Source organism: Leptopilina boulardi, unplaced genomic scaffold, assembly GCF_019393585.1.
Source record: "Leptopilina boulardi isolate dan_hultmark-lab unplaced genomic scaffold, ZJU_Lbou_2.1 LbouV2_202, whole genome shotgun sequence".
Classification (NCBI taxonomy): Eukaryota; Metazoa; Arthropoda; class Insecta; order Hymenoptera; family Figitidae; genus Leptopilina; species Leptopilina boulardi.
The window spans coordinates 1,476,871-1,490,538 of record NW_026137755.1 but is presented as its reverse complement, the minus strand read 5'-3'; the positions used below and the strand labels follow the sequence as shown (position 1 = coordinate 1,490,538).

Here is a 13,668-nt window from a genome sequence, read left to right as displayed (position 1 = left end):
ATCAAAAGAATAGGAATAAAATTCGTATAATTATAGTAAGTAGTTGAAGGCAAATTTAATCAGATAAAAAATTTTTTAATATCAGTAGTATAAAATCAGTTAAGTCAGACAAAGTGTTTTTTTTCTTTTCTAACATGTCTCTTCACTTTTTAATATATAAAAACTTTTTTCACATTTCTAATATGTTTCTTGTCTTTTTTACTAATAAACAAAACTTTCTTCACATTTCTATATAATTGCACTAACTTATCTAATAATTACTTTTTAATTTCTCATGATCTTTCTCTATTTTCTTCGCGATAAGATAGTAAATTCTCTTTTACGTGCTCTCATGATTATTGTTCTACTTATTTTCAAGTTTATTGAAAACTTTAATAAAACGATATGATTTATAAAAAAAAATATCTTCTAGAATCTATATTATTTAAAAATGAGAGTCTCGTTTAATTTTAGATGACATGTAACAAATGTTACTTATAATAATAATAAAAAGGTTAGGGGGAGAATTTTTTCTTATCAAGACGCCCTCTCTCTCATATATATATAAAACATTTGTTCAAAATAACATGCTATACCTAGGGTCAATCAGGGGAATGTGATAAATGGGATCATGATACTCTTTCTATATGAAATAACAATATTCTCTTATTCTTCTTTTACTCAAATCTCACGCAATTTTTTTTTATAATATATTATTATATATGGATACTCAAATATATATGGCTACAATTTAAGGGATTTTTTTTTAATGAAATTGTAATAGTCAAGTGATGTTGGAAAAGAAATTTTTTTTATTGAAAAAAATTTTTTTAAAAAATTGTAGTCATATAGACTAACCAGAATTGTTTTTCCAGTCACGTGGGTTAATTAGATGAGAAATCAATATTTTTTTTTTTATTTCCGTTTATCTCAAATGACAATTGTAATAAAATGTGTCTTTTGTGTTGCAATTTCTGCTTTGACATTTTCATTATAATTTTCCTCAAAGGTAGTTTCAAATTTACATCTGAATAATCTAGTTACAACTGTATTATAAGATGTCTTTCTATTAACTTCAATTATAGTAAGTTAACTCTAATTTAAAGATTATATAATTTGTTCTCTTATTCTTAGAAAAAAAAATAAGTAAATAGAAATTCTGGAAAAATAAATAAAGTTGGAGGTATAATAAGCATTAGTTAATTGGGGAAGTCGCTTGTTGGGCAAGAGAGGAAGTAACGGTGATTGTGGACCCCAAGAAGGTGAAGAGAATTGTCAGAATGTGTACCTCTCATTAGCAAGTATTTCAACTTTTGTTGAGTTTGCTAGTTTGGTATTCTCTGTCTACCGCAACATTTTCTCTCTCTCTCTCTCTCTCTCTCTCTCTCTCACTCTCTATTCTGTAGTTTGCGACTGTAGACGATGCAACGGACGCGCATGACATGTGCTGCAACACAATGTGCCTCTGTATTTTCCCTAAGTTTGAAACTTCAAAGCAGATGAACGTCTAACTCGGGAATACGCTTATGAAATAATATCCTTTTTCCCCCATGTGTGCGTGAAATCTCATTTTTTGTGTATGTGTGAAAAAAATTATATTTTATAAAGAGCTAAATTAAAGCAACAATATACAGAATCTACTCGTTATATCCTGACAATTTTTGTTTTCTTTTTGCCACACCTATATATAGACCAACGAGATAATCGTGCAATGTAAAAGAAAAATATTCAAGTTCTCTTTTCTAGATTGTGACAAAAAAAAAAAAAAAAAATTGGAGTAGATATGCGAACGTGAAAAATGCATGTATTGTGGAGAGATAAATTATGACAGTTTATGGATAAAAACGCCTCTACATATGAATTTGGAAAAAAAAAAGTGCCGCACTTTTTTTTAGAACACATAGAATTGTTACCGCAAACTCTTTTTACGTGACGAGGGTTTTTTTTTTTCATTAATTGCAGATTTCTTTTGAAAAAAAAGTGATTCTATTATTCACAAGAGAAAAATTTTTTTTTTCTATTATTTATTTTAGATTAATTGACTTGGAAGGAAAAAAGAAATTTTTCAGCCATATTGGATCCGACATTTTGAATTTTGAAAGACATAAAAATAAAGAATAAAAATTCTTGCTATTACGTGAAAGAAACTATTTTTTAGTACATCCCCTTTACTTTTGAGGAAAATAAATAAGCCTTGTAATCGTGCCTTCTAAATGCTTGGCATTTGTTATCTTTAAAGCAAGTGAGGGAGAGAGAGAAGCGCCAGTGTAGAAACTTCTGTAGACAGATGGGAAAGAGAAGAGGAAGTTGTGACAGAAACTGAAGGGATTAGAGAAATGATCAGCGATAGCTAATGGGAGTCGACGATTCAATTAATTACCTACGGTTACGTCGTTGGTTGCCTAATAACTTTAGAATATACACAATATTACGTTCATCGAAAATAGATTCAAATTTTCAATAATTATTATTTTTGTAAATTTCAATTCTCCCTTGTGCAAGGAATAATAATTTTTAAATTAAAATTAAATATTTAAAAACAATTGTAATTAATTGATATTTATGAAATTGACTAAGCGTGACTGTTGTCTAATAATAGATTAAGCTGAGACAGTTATAATCAAGATTAACATAATAATTAGATATAAGATTAGAGATTAATTTGCATTGTTATGCGAGGACAATATTGTTTTGAGCAGTCATATGAGTTAGTATTAAAGCGTTTAGTATATATGTCGTATAAGGGATATATTGGATTTGATTATAGACTACCTTATTCGCTTAAGCTTGTTGTAGGAAGCATCTGACACCTGCATTTGCACAGGAGCATTTCAAGATCACACTCTCTGTTTACACATATGTGTGTTATCATGTGGTGCTAAGGCGAATCTGGATAGTAGCATCAATAATGAAGCTCCAGCTCAAACTCAGAGAGTGAGAAGAGAGAGAGAGAGTGAGGGAGAGAGTCTCGTTAATTTATGCACCTGTACAGGACAACTAATCCGACTTCATCCCGCGCTAAAGCTCATCGAAATTCATCATCCTCCCTCTCTGTCCCCTTCATCACATGGTATTAGATCTTTCATAAATCTTGAAAATCTCTTCTCAGCTTTACACCGCGCTCTATATATGTTGCTCTAAACAGCTAACGTCCCCTCTGCTGCTTTAAATGCGCATGCATAATTATCCTTTTTAACTGCATCATTTTAATTTTATCATATATCATTTTTTTCTACATGGAAACATTTTAGGAAATTGAATTCTGAAGCTTTCCCTCTATTCAAAAAACCATATTTTTTTTTGAGTTCTGAGACCAGTTTTCGAAAATTCTGATTAGAGATCAGCTCTTCCTTTAAGAGGAACTCTGCAAATACTCATCATGTCTGTTTGGTGTAATTATGCAAAATCCCTTGATCCGTTAGACCAAATATATATATATATATACAAGAGTGACTTTAACCAGTACAGCTTAGTAATTATAAGCAAAGCTTACAATTAATCTAATGTAATTCTAAAGAGAAGGAATTAAAGGAAAACAAAAAAAAATATTATTACGAATACCATTTATTGTAAATGAGCAGGGAAATAATAACAGCAACTGTCAGGGAAAACTTGAAACAAGAGTATATCCTGAAAAGACAAAGAGGCATGGTCTATTGTTGAACAAATTTGTGTTATTTAAGACGACTTTAGCTCGCCTGTTATGTCGACACTGCAGGCGCGGAGGGTGGGTTTTAGTCATTATTTTCTCTGTCACTTCCTCTTTTTTTTTTCTTTTTTTCTCTAGCGATCCTTCAACCATACCACTTAACCTGATCCACCATTGATTTTCCCTTGTTTTATTTCAGTATAATCTCGCTCGGAATTTTTCAGACTAAATTAAAGCTGTTAGCACTCTGAAATGAAATATACACAGACTCTCTGTCAGAGTGGGAAGTACACAGTAAAATTTGTTTACAACGGAAGTTGTTGAGAGTAGAAACCTACCTGCTATTCTTGTAACTTTACAAAAAAAAAAAAAAAAAAAAAGAGAAAACTTTCACATTCTGTTACTTTTATTCCGTGTAATTTCTTTCCGGATAACTTCCTCTACTCTTTCGTTGAAGCGACAGTCTGTGAAAATGGTTTATTTATTTTTGCTTTAGGGTCGTTCGTCCATTATATATTGTGTTGCTCTAGTTTCATAAGTATGGTAATTATGTTTAAATTCATGAAATATTTTTCATTTTAGAGCAGAAAGAGAAAAAATAGATTTAACTGCATAATAAAAGGAGGAAAAAAAATGTGTGTCCAGTGAGTCGTAATTGTATTTTTTTTTTTTTAATAGCATAAACAACGTAAGTGGAGAATATGTCCGAAGAGATAGTACTCTTGGGAACGTTGGGGATTATGCGGAACGATGAGGATACGAAGTAGGTGAACGCCAAACGGAGAAGCGGTTTGGGAATCCAACGTCAAGTCACTCGGTATTAGCTAGGGAATTTTCTATTTCAGATTCCGTGAATCCATTTTATCTTAAACTTAGTAATTCCATAGCTTCGCTCGCTAGATTAGTTGCAAAGGAATTTCAAATTCTTTTCAAATGTACACATGTAAACTAGATCTCTCTCAATATTTTTCCAACTATCTTTATTCTCTTTCATCTAAAGTTGTTTTTTCACCAAATTCAGTAAAACCTTTATAAAGTTTACCTTTTTCCAAATTTCCCCGAGTCAGAATTTTGACTCTCCAAAACTTGATCTACTTACGATTTAGTTTTCTAAAAAAAATTGATAAAAAAAAGATCTAATCCTTTTTTTATACTTTCAAAACGTTTTTGCCAATGTTTCTGTTAACTTTTCAGTATTTGACATGTATTAGTTATATTGAAAATCATTTGGCTTTGCTGTGTTGTAATATAGAGAAAATTATCTGAAATTTAGTCGTCAGTATCGGTCATTACAGTTGGATGAATTGACAGATTCATGTGGTCTTTCGATTTCAATGAATGAATAAACTGTATGATTCGATTACTAGCAATCAGTTTTGTGGTTTGTGTTTATTCAAATTTTCCCTCTTTTTTTTGCAACATCAAAAGAATTTTATTTTAAATATACAAATACTGAATGAAAATTTCTGAATTAAACTTGTTGAGATTTTAGTTAATTAATTTAATGATATTATTAAACAAAAAATTAAATTAACACAACTAAGGCAATTCGAAATTTAAATCAATGAACGATAAAAGTTCCTTTATTTAGAAAACAAGAGAAGAAAAATAATAACTTTTTCTTGGTGAACAAAATAAGTTATAATATGCAAATTTTTTTCTTATAAAAAAAATTCTGCATTGTTATATCATTCTTATTTCCTTACAATAACAAGCTTTTTAACCTTTAGAAGAAATAGTTAGAGGTAAATAAAGTAGAAATCAAATGGATTCCGTGTTATTTTCCCTAGTTTTTTCTCTGACTTCTCTTTTATTCTTGCTTGCAAATTTTCTCCCCTTTATGACCTAATAATATTATTTGAATGCGTCAACAAGAGTACCGTTTCATTTTAATATTGAATCAGTGATTTTTTTTCCTTAATTATCTGATTTTTAGAGAGCAAATAAAACATATATGATATTTCTAAAAAAGAGGGTTAAAAATAATTTAATCTTTACTGTTCACTGATTTTTAACTAACTGAATTATTAAATTCATAATAATAATAATAATTTAGCGCAATTCTCCTAGAAATTTTTTTTTACAACATACCATTATTATTTGAGATAAAAAGAATGATTGGAAAATTCAAACTTAGATGAGCCAATGAGAATTTTTCGTTTAATTTCCAGCTATTATTTTTGACGACAAGTGCGCTAATTCGAGTAAATGAAGTTCATTTTAATGAGAATTTGGTTGAGAACAAATGATGGTAAATGCTAACACGGACAAATGAGAATTAGAAATGAAAATTAGAATAAATAGAAATTAAGTCGTATAATGGTAATTCGGACAATTTGCAATTATATATGATAATAATTAGAATAAACGAACTTTTGCTTAATGAAAATTAGGACACATTAAAACCAATAGAAATTCGATAAAATGAAAATTAAGACAAACTTTTAAAAATAAAGAAAAAAAATTATAATTATAAATAGTTAACCGGAAATTAAAAAATATAATAAAAATTAAATTTTGATGAGAAAAGAAAATAATAATTTGACGGGGAAATAAAGTTTCTTGGAATTAACTAATATCTGTCTTTTTTCTCTGGAGGTATTAGTGTTATATATATATATAGTGAGGGATAAAAGCTTACTGAGAGGAGGAGGGGCTGATACACAGGAATCAGTAACGCCATGTAGAAGCTTCGTGTAATTGAATTACGCTTTAGGTTGTCCGGGCATAAAATGCGGATTAAATACTGCGCATATGTGAAACTGGCTTTTTTTAAAAAAAAAAAGACCTAGAGATTCGAACGCGCCTTGTTAACCCCTTTAAAATGACGATTCAACATTTTTTTTTTCTAATTCGGATATTTGCAGGCCTTTGAGGTCATAGGATTTCTGTTCCCTCCAACAACACCCTTGAAACCTGAAGCAAAGTGGAAAGTTACTGATAGAATGGTTAGGTAACAGTTTTCAAATCTGCATATATACGTTTCTCTTTCTATTTCAGTTGAGTTTCGCACACTTTTAATTAAACCAACTTTTTCCATCAATTTCATTTACAACGATACTCAAAATTTATTTTATTTTTCATTTATAGACGAAAAAAAATACATTGCAAAATATTAATAACCGATTAATTTCTCGAATATTTTAGATAAAATATTATTTTAAATATTTATTGGGTAAATAAAATAGATAAATGAAAATATTTTGATATATTATTAATAAAAAGTGATTTCAGAAATGTTATTTGACTTTCTCGAGGTACCTAAGCGTCCCTCGGGATGGCGCCACTGTACTACGCGCTAATTTCAAATTATAATGAATAAAATTGGGGTAATTAAATTAAAATCTCTTTTTGAAAGGTAACTAAAGGAAAAATTTGAATAGAAATGATTTTCATTTGATTTTTTGTATTCGTGATGGCCACCATCTTGTGTTTACTTCGAGGAAAAGATAAATGAAGTGAAAATGGCCGAGTACAAAGTCACAAGAGAAGTGCCCAGGGTCTTTTCTCTATGGAGCCGATCTTCGGCTGGTTGTTACTGTCGCTGAAATTCCCTGGTCGATCGAGTAACTTTCTGCTCGAACAGCTATTCTTTTTTTTTACTTTTAGAAAAGAGAATACCTCAGACCACTTTAAGAAAATGAAAACTATAAAAAAAAGAAGAAAAAGAAAAGCGAAACAGAAAAGTTTCAAGTAGAAGGAATTTATTCAAAAGTTAAGAGCTTGTGACAAGTTGTAAAAGAAGAAAAATATTATCAATAAACAATAAAATACATTTACAAAAAGAATTCTCAAGTTTTACTTGAAAAAAGATCTAGATTTTCTTTTTTAAGAAGTTAAATGTAATATGAAAATTTTTTTTTTCCAATTTTTGAGTTTTATTTCTTTCTATATTTCAATTTCTTTATTGTACTTTTCTTTATTCAATAATTAATTGTTCTATTTTTCTATTAATTTTTCAATTCTTCTATTAAATCAATTCTATTAATTTTCCTAAATATCATGATAATAGAATGTTATTTTTTTGAAAATGAGAATTTTAGCTGTATATTTATGCATTTGTGATAGTTTTGAATACGTGTACATTATTTAACGAGTTTAATTATTCTTTTATTTCAGATTCAGAGCACGGCTTCAATTTGCAGGAGTAGCTAACACGAGGTGAGTGTGAATTTTCGTTTTACCTGTAGTATAGAATATAATTTTATTAGAAAAATCAGTTTCAAAGTGGACAAAAATTTTCGAGATAAACTCTTGGGAATACCACAGCTATTGGAAAATATTGAGGCAATGTTGCTGCAACATTATGTCCACGAACGAGAATATTGCCTGGAAATATTGTATTTCAGAAATTTTACAATTTAACGGATTTCACCTTCCTGAGATACCAAAGCGTCCCTCGCGATGGCGCCACTGTACTACACGTCCGTAAAATAGAATAATTCTGCAATATTGTCGTGCAATATTCGCAATATTGTCATGTAATATTGATGCAATATTATAGCGATAATGTTGTGCCATTTAGGTTGTTGTCACATGTTTGTCCTATTTATAATAGGATAATAAATGGAAGAAGTGGCATCAATGCAGGATGGGTTTTTGCCTGGAGTAAAGCATTACCCCATTAAGATTCAAGGGTCGGGGGGAGGGAGAAGGAATATATAATGTACCGTGCTTTAGAATTTACTATTCTTCTCACCAACACAAGCTTCATGAAAAGATAGCTCGAGGTTTTGAAACTATTCGTCAAACAATCCGGAAACTTTGTCAAGACACTTTTTGCAATGGCTGTTTTATATGAAAATATTTTGTCGCCGAAAGGTGCGATCAGCCATCGTCCCTCCCTCTCTTTATCTTCCCTTCTCTCTCTCTCTCTCTCTCTCTCTCTCTCTGTCTCTTTGTCTTCAAAGCTTGTTCCCATCAATGTCTCGACGATCTTTTGTTGTTGCTCAGCAAATACTTCTTTTGAGGAGATGGGCACTTAGAAGTTTTTGGAAAAATTGAGACTGATGATCCGTTATCGATTTGGCTGGACAACTTAGTTTGACTTGATTTCATAATAAATATTTCTTTGGACATTTTCTTATAAAGACACGTCTTTATCTTTTATCAAAAAAGTTTTTCTATTTATAAATATATTTCAGCTAAATTATTTTCTAAAAAAAAAACTATGGGGTTTTTTTCGTATTGGGAAAAAGTTGTTAATTAGAATTAAAGGTAAATGTCAATAAAATTCGCTTCTTTTGAATTTGTTTTCTTTATTCTTGTTTTGTGTAGTTAACAGACGCAATCTTTTAGATTGGGAGGATATTTTTATGACGCTGAGTTTATTCAGTTTTGTCGGTATCAGGGCTGTAAAGTTTGAATGTAGCGCAAAGTTCTTGGTGAGTGGATAGAATGCAGAAGTAGTGGCACTTTACTGGCACGATGGGCGTAAACAAGTTATTTTCTCCTTTCGCTAGTTACTTGGGCTTATATTATATATATATATATAGGCAACGAGAGGATCGTTATAGGAGTTTCGGACGTAACTTCAGCGCAGGACGATTAATTAACACGATGAGACTTACAGTGAAGCTGCGTATATATATATTTTATCAGTGGATGTAACGAGACAGGGGAAGGGTAGGAATTGCTCGCATAAGCCCAACCGTGTATATCGCCTAATCTTCAAGCTCGATTCCCAACGGAAGGATGCGTCATGTCCTCGAGGCACATGAGAGTCTACTTTGGAGTTTCTCATTAAGGGTCCATTACCTTAAGCACTTGACTAGGTGCGCCTGTCTAATATTTTCGAAATATTGCAATTTTCACTATAAATATGTAATGCGTCTCGAAGAAAGGGTAAATCAAAAAATTATGTTTTTCAAAGTAAAATTAAAAGAGGATCTCTCCACTTTCGCTGAAGTGAAAGTGAATTTCAAGGACATTTATAGTTGAATAATTATTCCAATTTTCTTATCGCTGGGAATTATTATCAAATTATTTGAAATGATGATCGCATTAAATTGGTGTCGATTAAACATTAACGCGTTCATGAGAAAATCACAACGTTATAAACAGCTCGTTTTGGTACAAATTTAGGTACAGTATTACATGGTATCAAAATTTACACGCTCGGTGTTATTAGACAGCAATTACGTCGATGAATATACCAATTTTCGGATTATAATGTAAGGAATATTTTCAATAGAAATTTTCTTTAAAATAAATCATAATTAATGTTAAATTAAAACGAAATTCTTTTTAGTTATTTTTATGGTTTTATTTAAAAGGTATATTACTGCATCTTCGTCGATTCATGTTGGAATGAGGTCAACGGGAAGACATTCCTGACCAATAGGTTTCGTCTCATGTATATATATATATAGGAAAGAAGAAGACCGGGCGCAATTTTACGATTTCTCTGTATAGCTGTTAAGGGACATTGGACCATCTTTTAGAGAAAACCATTTTCTCCCTGTGCCTCTATATGGCCTGATGGTTTGGGAAAATGTTTACTGTACATGTATTGGTTATATATATATATATATGTATAGTGCCGAGTACTATAACCCATCGAAAGCCAAAGTTATGTTCTTCGTGTTGCCGGGTGTCGAAAGGCTTTTCTGGCACGATTTCACCATTCGTGAATTTCCTCTAAATTTTCCGAACTTGACTATATATATAGAGAGAGAGTAGAAAACGACATTTTTTCCGACATTAATGTGAAAATATTTTTATTAGTCTCGTTGAATTATTTCTATTGTTTTCATTAAAATTTGATTGTTAAATTATTTTTACTAGTATAATAACAATTATTTATATTTATATAATATAATAGAGACATGATGTTTAATTTTATTTGACTTTGTAAGAGATTTTTCATTTTCCAGGAAAACATTCTATCCAAAAAAATCGAATAAAATTAATTATTCTTAGTCTATTGCAATTTATATTCAATTGGTAGGTTTTTCTGAAGGCAAATACGTGTTGTTTTTAGGTAAAAAAATAATAGAGACATGCAGATTAATTTTACTTGACTTTGTAAGGGAATTTTTCATTTTCCAGGAGAACATTCTATCTAAAATAATAATTATTATTATTATATATATATTTTATAATAATAAAATGCTTGGTCTGTCCTTCTGTCCTAACTTGAAGTTGGTCTATACTGATTTCACGTGTTTTTTGAATTGTAATGTTATGACGTGTCAAATTTGTGTCAAATTTTGAAAATTACTTTTCAAATTTTTGACAAAGTTGTATAATTGTGTTTTCAAATTTCGGAATTGGTTTCTTTAAATTTTTTTTTATAACAAACAACGAAATACCCAATGTTGCGCGTTTAATTTTGCTAGGTTTATAATTATAATTTGTTACTAAAAAAATATTCTAACATTATTTTTAATATCATAAACATTGAAATTTAATAAAAAAAATAATTTTATTAGCAAAAATAAATGTGTTTGCAAACAATAATAATTGTGTATTTGTAAAATTGAAACTTTGACTATATTAATGAGTTTTACTTTAATATAGAACGTTATAATGAATATCGAAATTCGTGAGAATATATATGTATTTCGAAAATGAACTAGCTTTAACTTTGATAATATTATCGTGTACCAGTGTGCGATCTGCAAAATAGGGAGAAGAGGGTGTTGTATTTCAATAACAGAATAATAGTGTCGCGACGCTCGGGATGAAATAGATGAGTGTTGCCGCGTCTGCTTGCGTGTCGAGAGTACTTTGAACCATGTATTAGTCATAATGCCACGCATATTTCCATATAATATATATATGCATTATTATTATTATTGTGTTCAATGAGTTATACAATGTTTCATATAAAGATGGAATGAGAGAGCTTGATGAAATTGTTTTCGCAGTAGTCACATCAAGTTTTAGTCAGACAGTTAAAAAAATATTCCTCGCATATTGTCAGCCATTCAAGTACAATTCGTGAAATTGTATCTACTTGTATCTTTTTTCTCAATTCTATATTTAAATATTTTTTGAAATAAAAAAAGAAGTCAGATTTTCTTTAAATAAAAATCCAAAATTTTTTTTGCAATGAATAGAAAAGATTTAAAACAAATCTAATTTGTAAGCTTTTATTTATTTATATGACAAACAGCTAATACAGTTATTGTGATTTAGTGGCATCTGAGAATTATGGTAAGTGGATTTTGGGGATTATTCATGCATCTCGATTTTCGAAAGTAGATTTATGAGGACTTTAATATATATATATGTATGGGGAAAAGGGAAGGAGATGGTGTTTACCATAGGATAGACATTTGAGACGAAACGAGATCAAAGGGATTAATATGTGAAATGAATTATAAACTCCTGAATCGTTTTGCCAAAGTGAGTTTATGTTCTGAACTTTTCTGACGTCATTTATACCCTCGTGACGTTTCACTGCAACGTCACTGCATCGTGGGTGCGGCAGGTCAAAGGTCACCATATCCCCTCTCATCGTGGCTATTTCATGTGCTGCATTTTCTTATTTTCTCCCGCTTTTCCTGACCTCATTTTAAGATTTTTCGTTTCCTCTTTAACGAGTTAAGAGAGCCAACGTCCAGGTTCCTAATCGAAGGGGATAAAAATATATATATATATGAATCGCACCTTATCGAAAAGCGATAATTCTATAGATCAAAGAAGGAAATATCTTCCCGTTTGGTTTACCTTCAATTTCCCACAATTTTCATGTTTCCTGACGTTGACATTTGTTGACGTTTAAACGCTTTTTTTCGTTCACTCAGAAAGTATTTCATATTTGTCGTAAAGAAATTCATGATTTTTGATATTTATCAAAAAAAAAAAATTTCTAAGCTGCCAATAATAATTACTTGTAAATCTTCGTGCGATTTTATATTTCATTTTGATTTTCACATTGAGTTTAATTTTCATTTTCGTTTTGATTTTTTCACTGAAAAGTGAAAATTTAACTGAAAACGAAAGTCAAAGTTAAAAGTGAAAGTGTTTTTGTTTATAATATGTAACAAACGGAAATTGATTCTGAATCAACTGTAATTAAAATCTACGCCTTTCGATTATAATCGATAAAGATGAGTTTGGAAATTTAATTGAAAGGTGACAGATTAGCGAAGGGTTATCGATATACGATAATTTGGTTAACAAGCCGTTCACTTGTACGCAGCCAGATTTCGATCTCTCTCTTCTCTCTTTTCGCTTGAATTTTCCACTGAATGACGTGACTCTGACATTTTAGTACCGCTACGATGTAAATGAATGCCCGGTGTCAATACTGCAGTTCTCTGACCATGGGCGGTTCATTATTTTTCGTAAATTGCCATGTTTTACCGCAATTGATTATTGTCCCTCAATCCCCAATAGAGGCTTCATTCTACATTACTATTAATTGTTTATTAAATCACATTTCTACTCGTCAAAAAAAAAATTATTTTTTTTTTGTAATTTTTTACTATCAAAATTAAAATTTCATTAACATTATAGAAATCAAATGAAAGAACATTTTTTTTAAAAGCATCGAGAAAAGAAGTTGAGGTTTTTTTTTTCTTGAAGGTCAAATGTAAATGTCTTTTTCAATCAGGATTTTTTCTTGGATTATCACTCTATATATAGCCTCTTGGGAAAAATCTTTGACAGGAAACGAAATAGTTGAGTGTAGGAGGCTTTTTATTTTTATGGACTCTTTTTTTCTGCCCGTTCGGACTATTACGTTGGCTAGGGTCGCAATTCGACAAGAACAACTGAATTTTTGTGAATTCTTTTTTCCAATCCTTGACATAAGAGTGTGAGATTTTTCTTGGCTTTTACTTTGGCTATATAGTGTCAAGTTTTCTTGTGCACTCGATTTTTCTCACCTCGTTTGAAATCCAACACTTGATGCCGGATGACAATTTTCCAATACCGCATTTATTATCAGTAATCGTTTTTCGTTTCTCACACACGATATATATTCCCTATCAATGAATTGTACAGGGGATTGTCTAGTTTTTTCTTGAATTTAAAAAATTATCTCATTTTGTTTATTATTTTCTATACTTCAATTTTTTATATCCGAG

The 13,668-nt window shown here is 30.3% G+C and overlaps 1 protein-coding gene across 7 annotated transcripts in view; it reads left to right on the top strand.

Moving 5' to 3' along the window:
* LOC127278340 (protein turtle) overlaps nt 1-13,668 on the top strand; it is a 161,366-nt gene that overhangs the window by 73,640 nt on the left and 74,058 nt on the right. For all 7 annotated transcript variants that reach the window (XM_051300030.1, XM_051300029.1, XM_051300027.1 and 4 more), the window contains exon 4: nt 7,748-7,789. The gene's annotated coding sequence lies outside the window, so the exon portion shown is untranslated. The remainder of the gene's footprint in view (nt 1-7,747; nt 7,790-13,668) is intronic.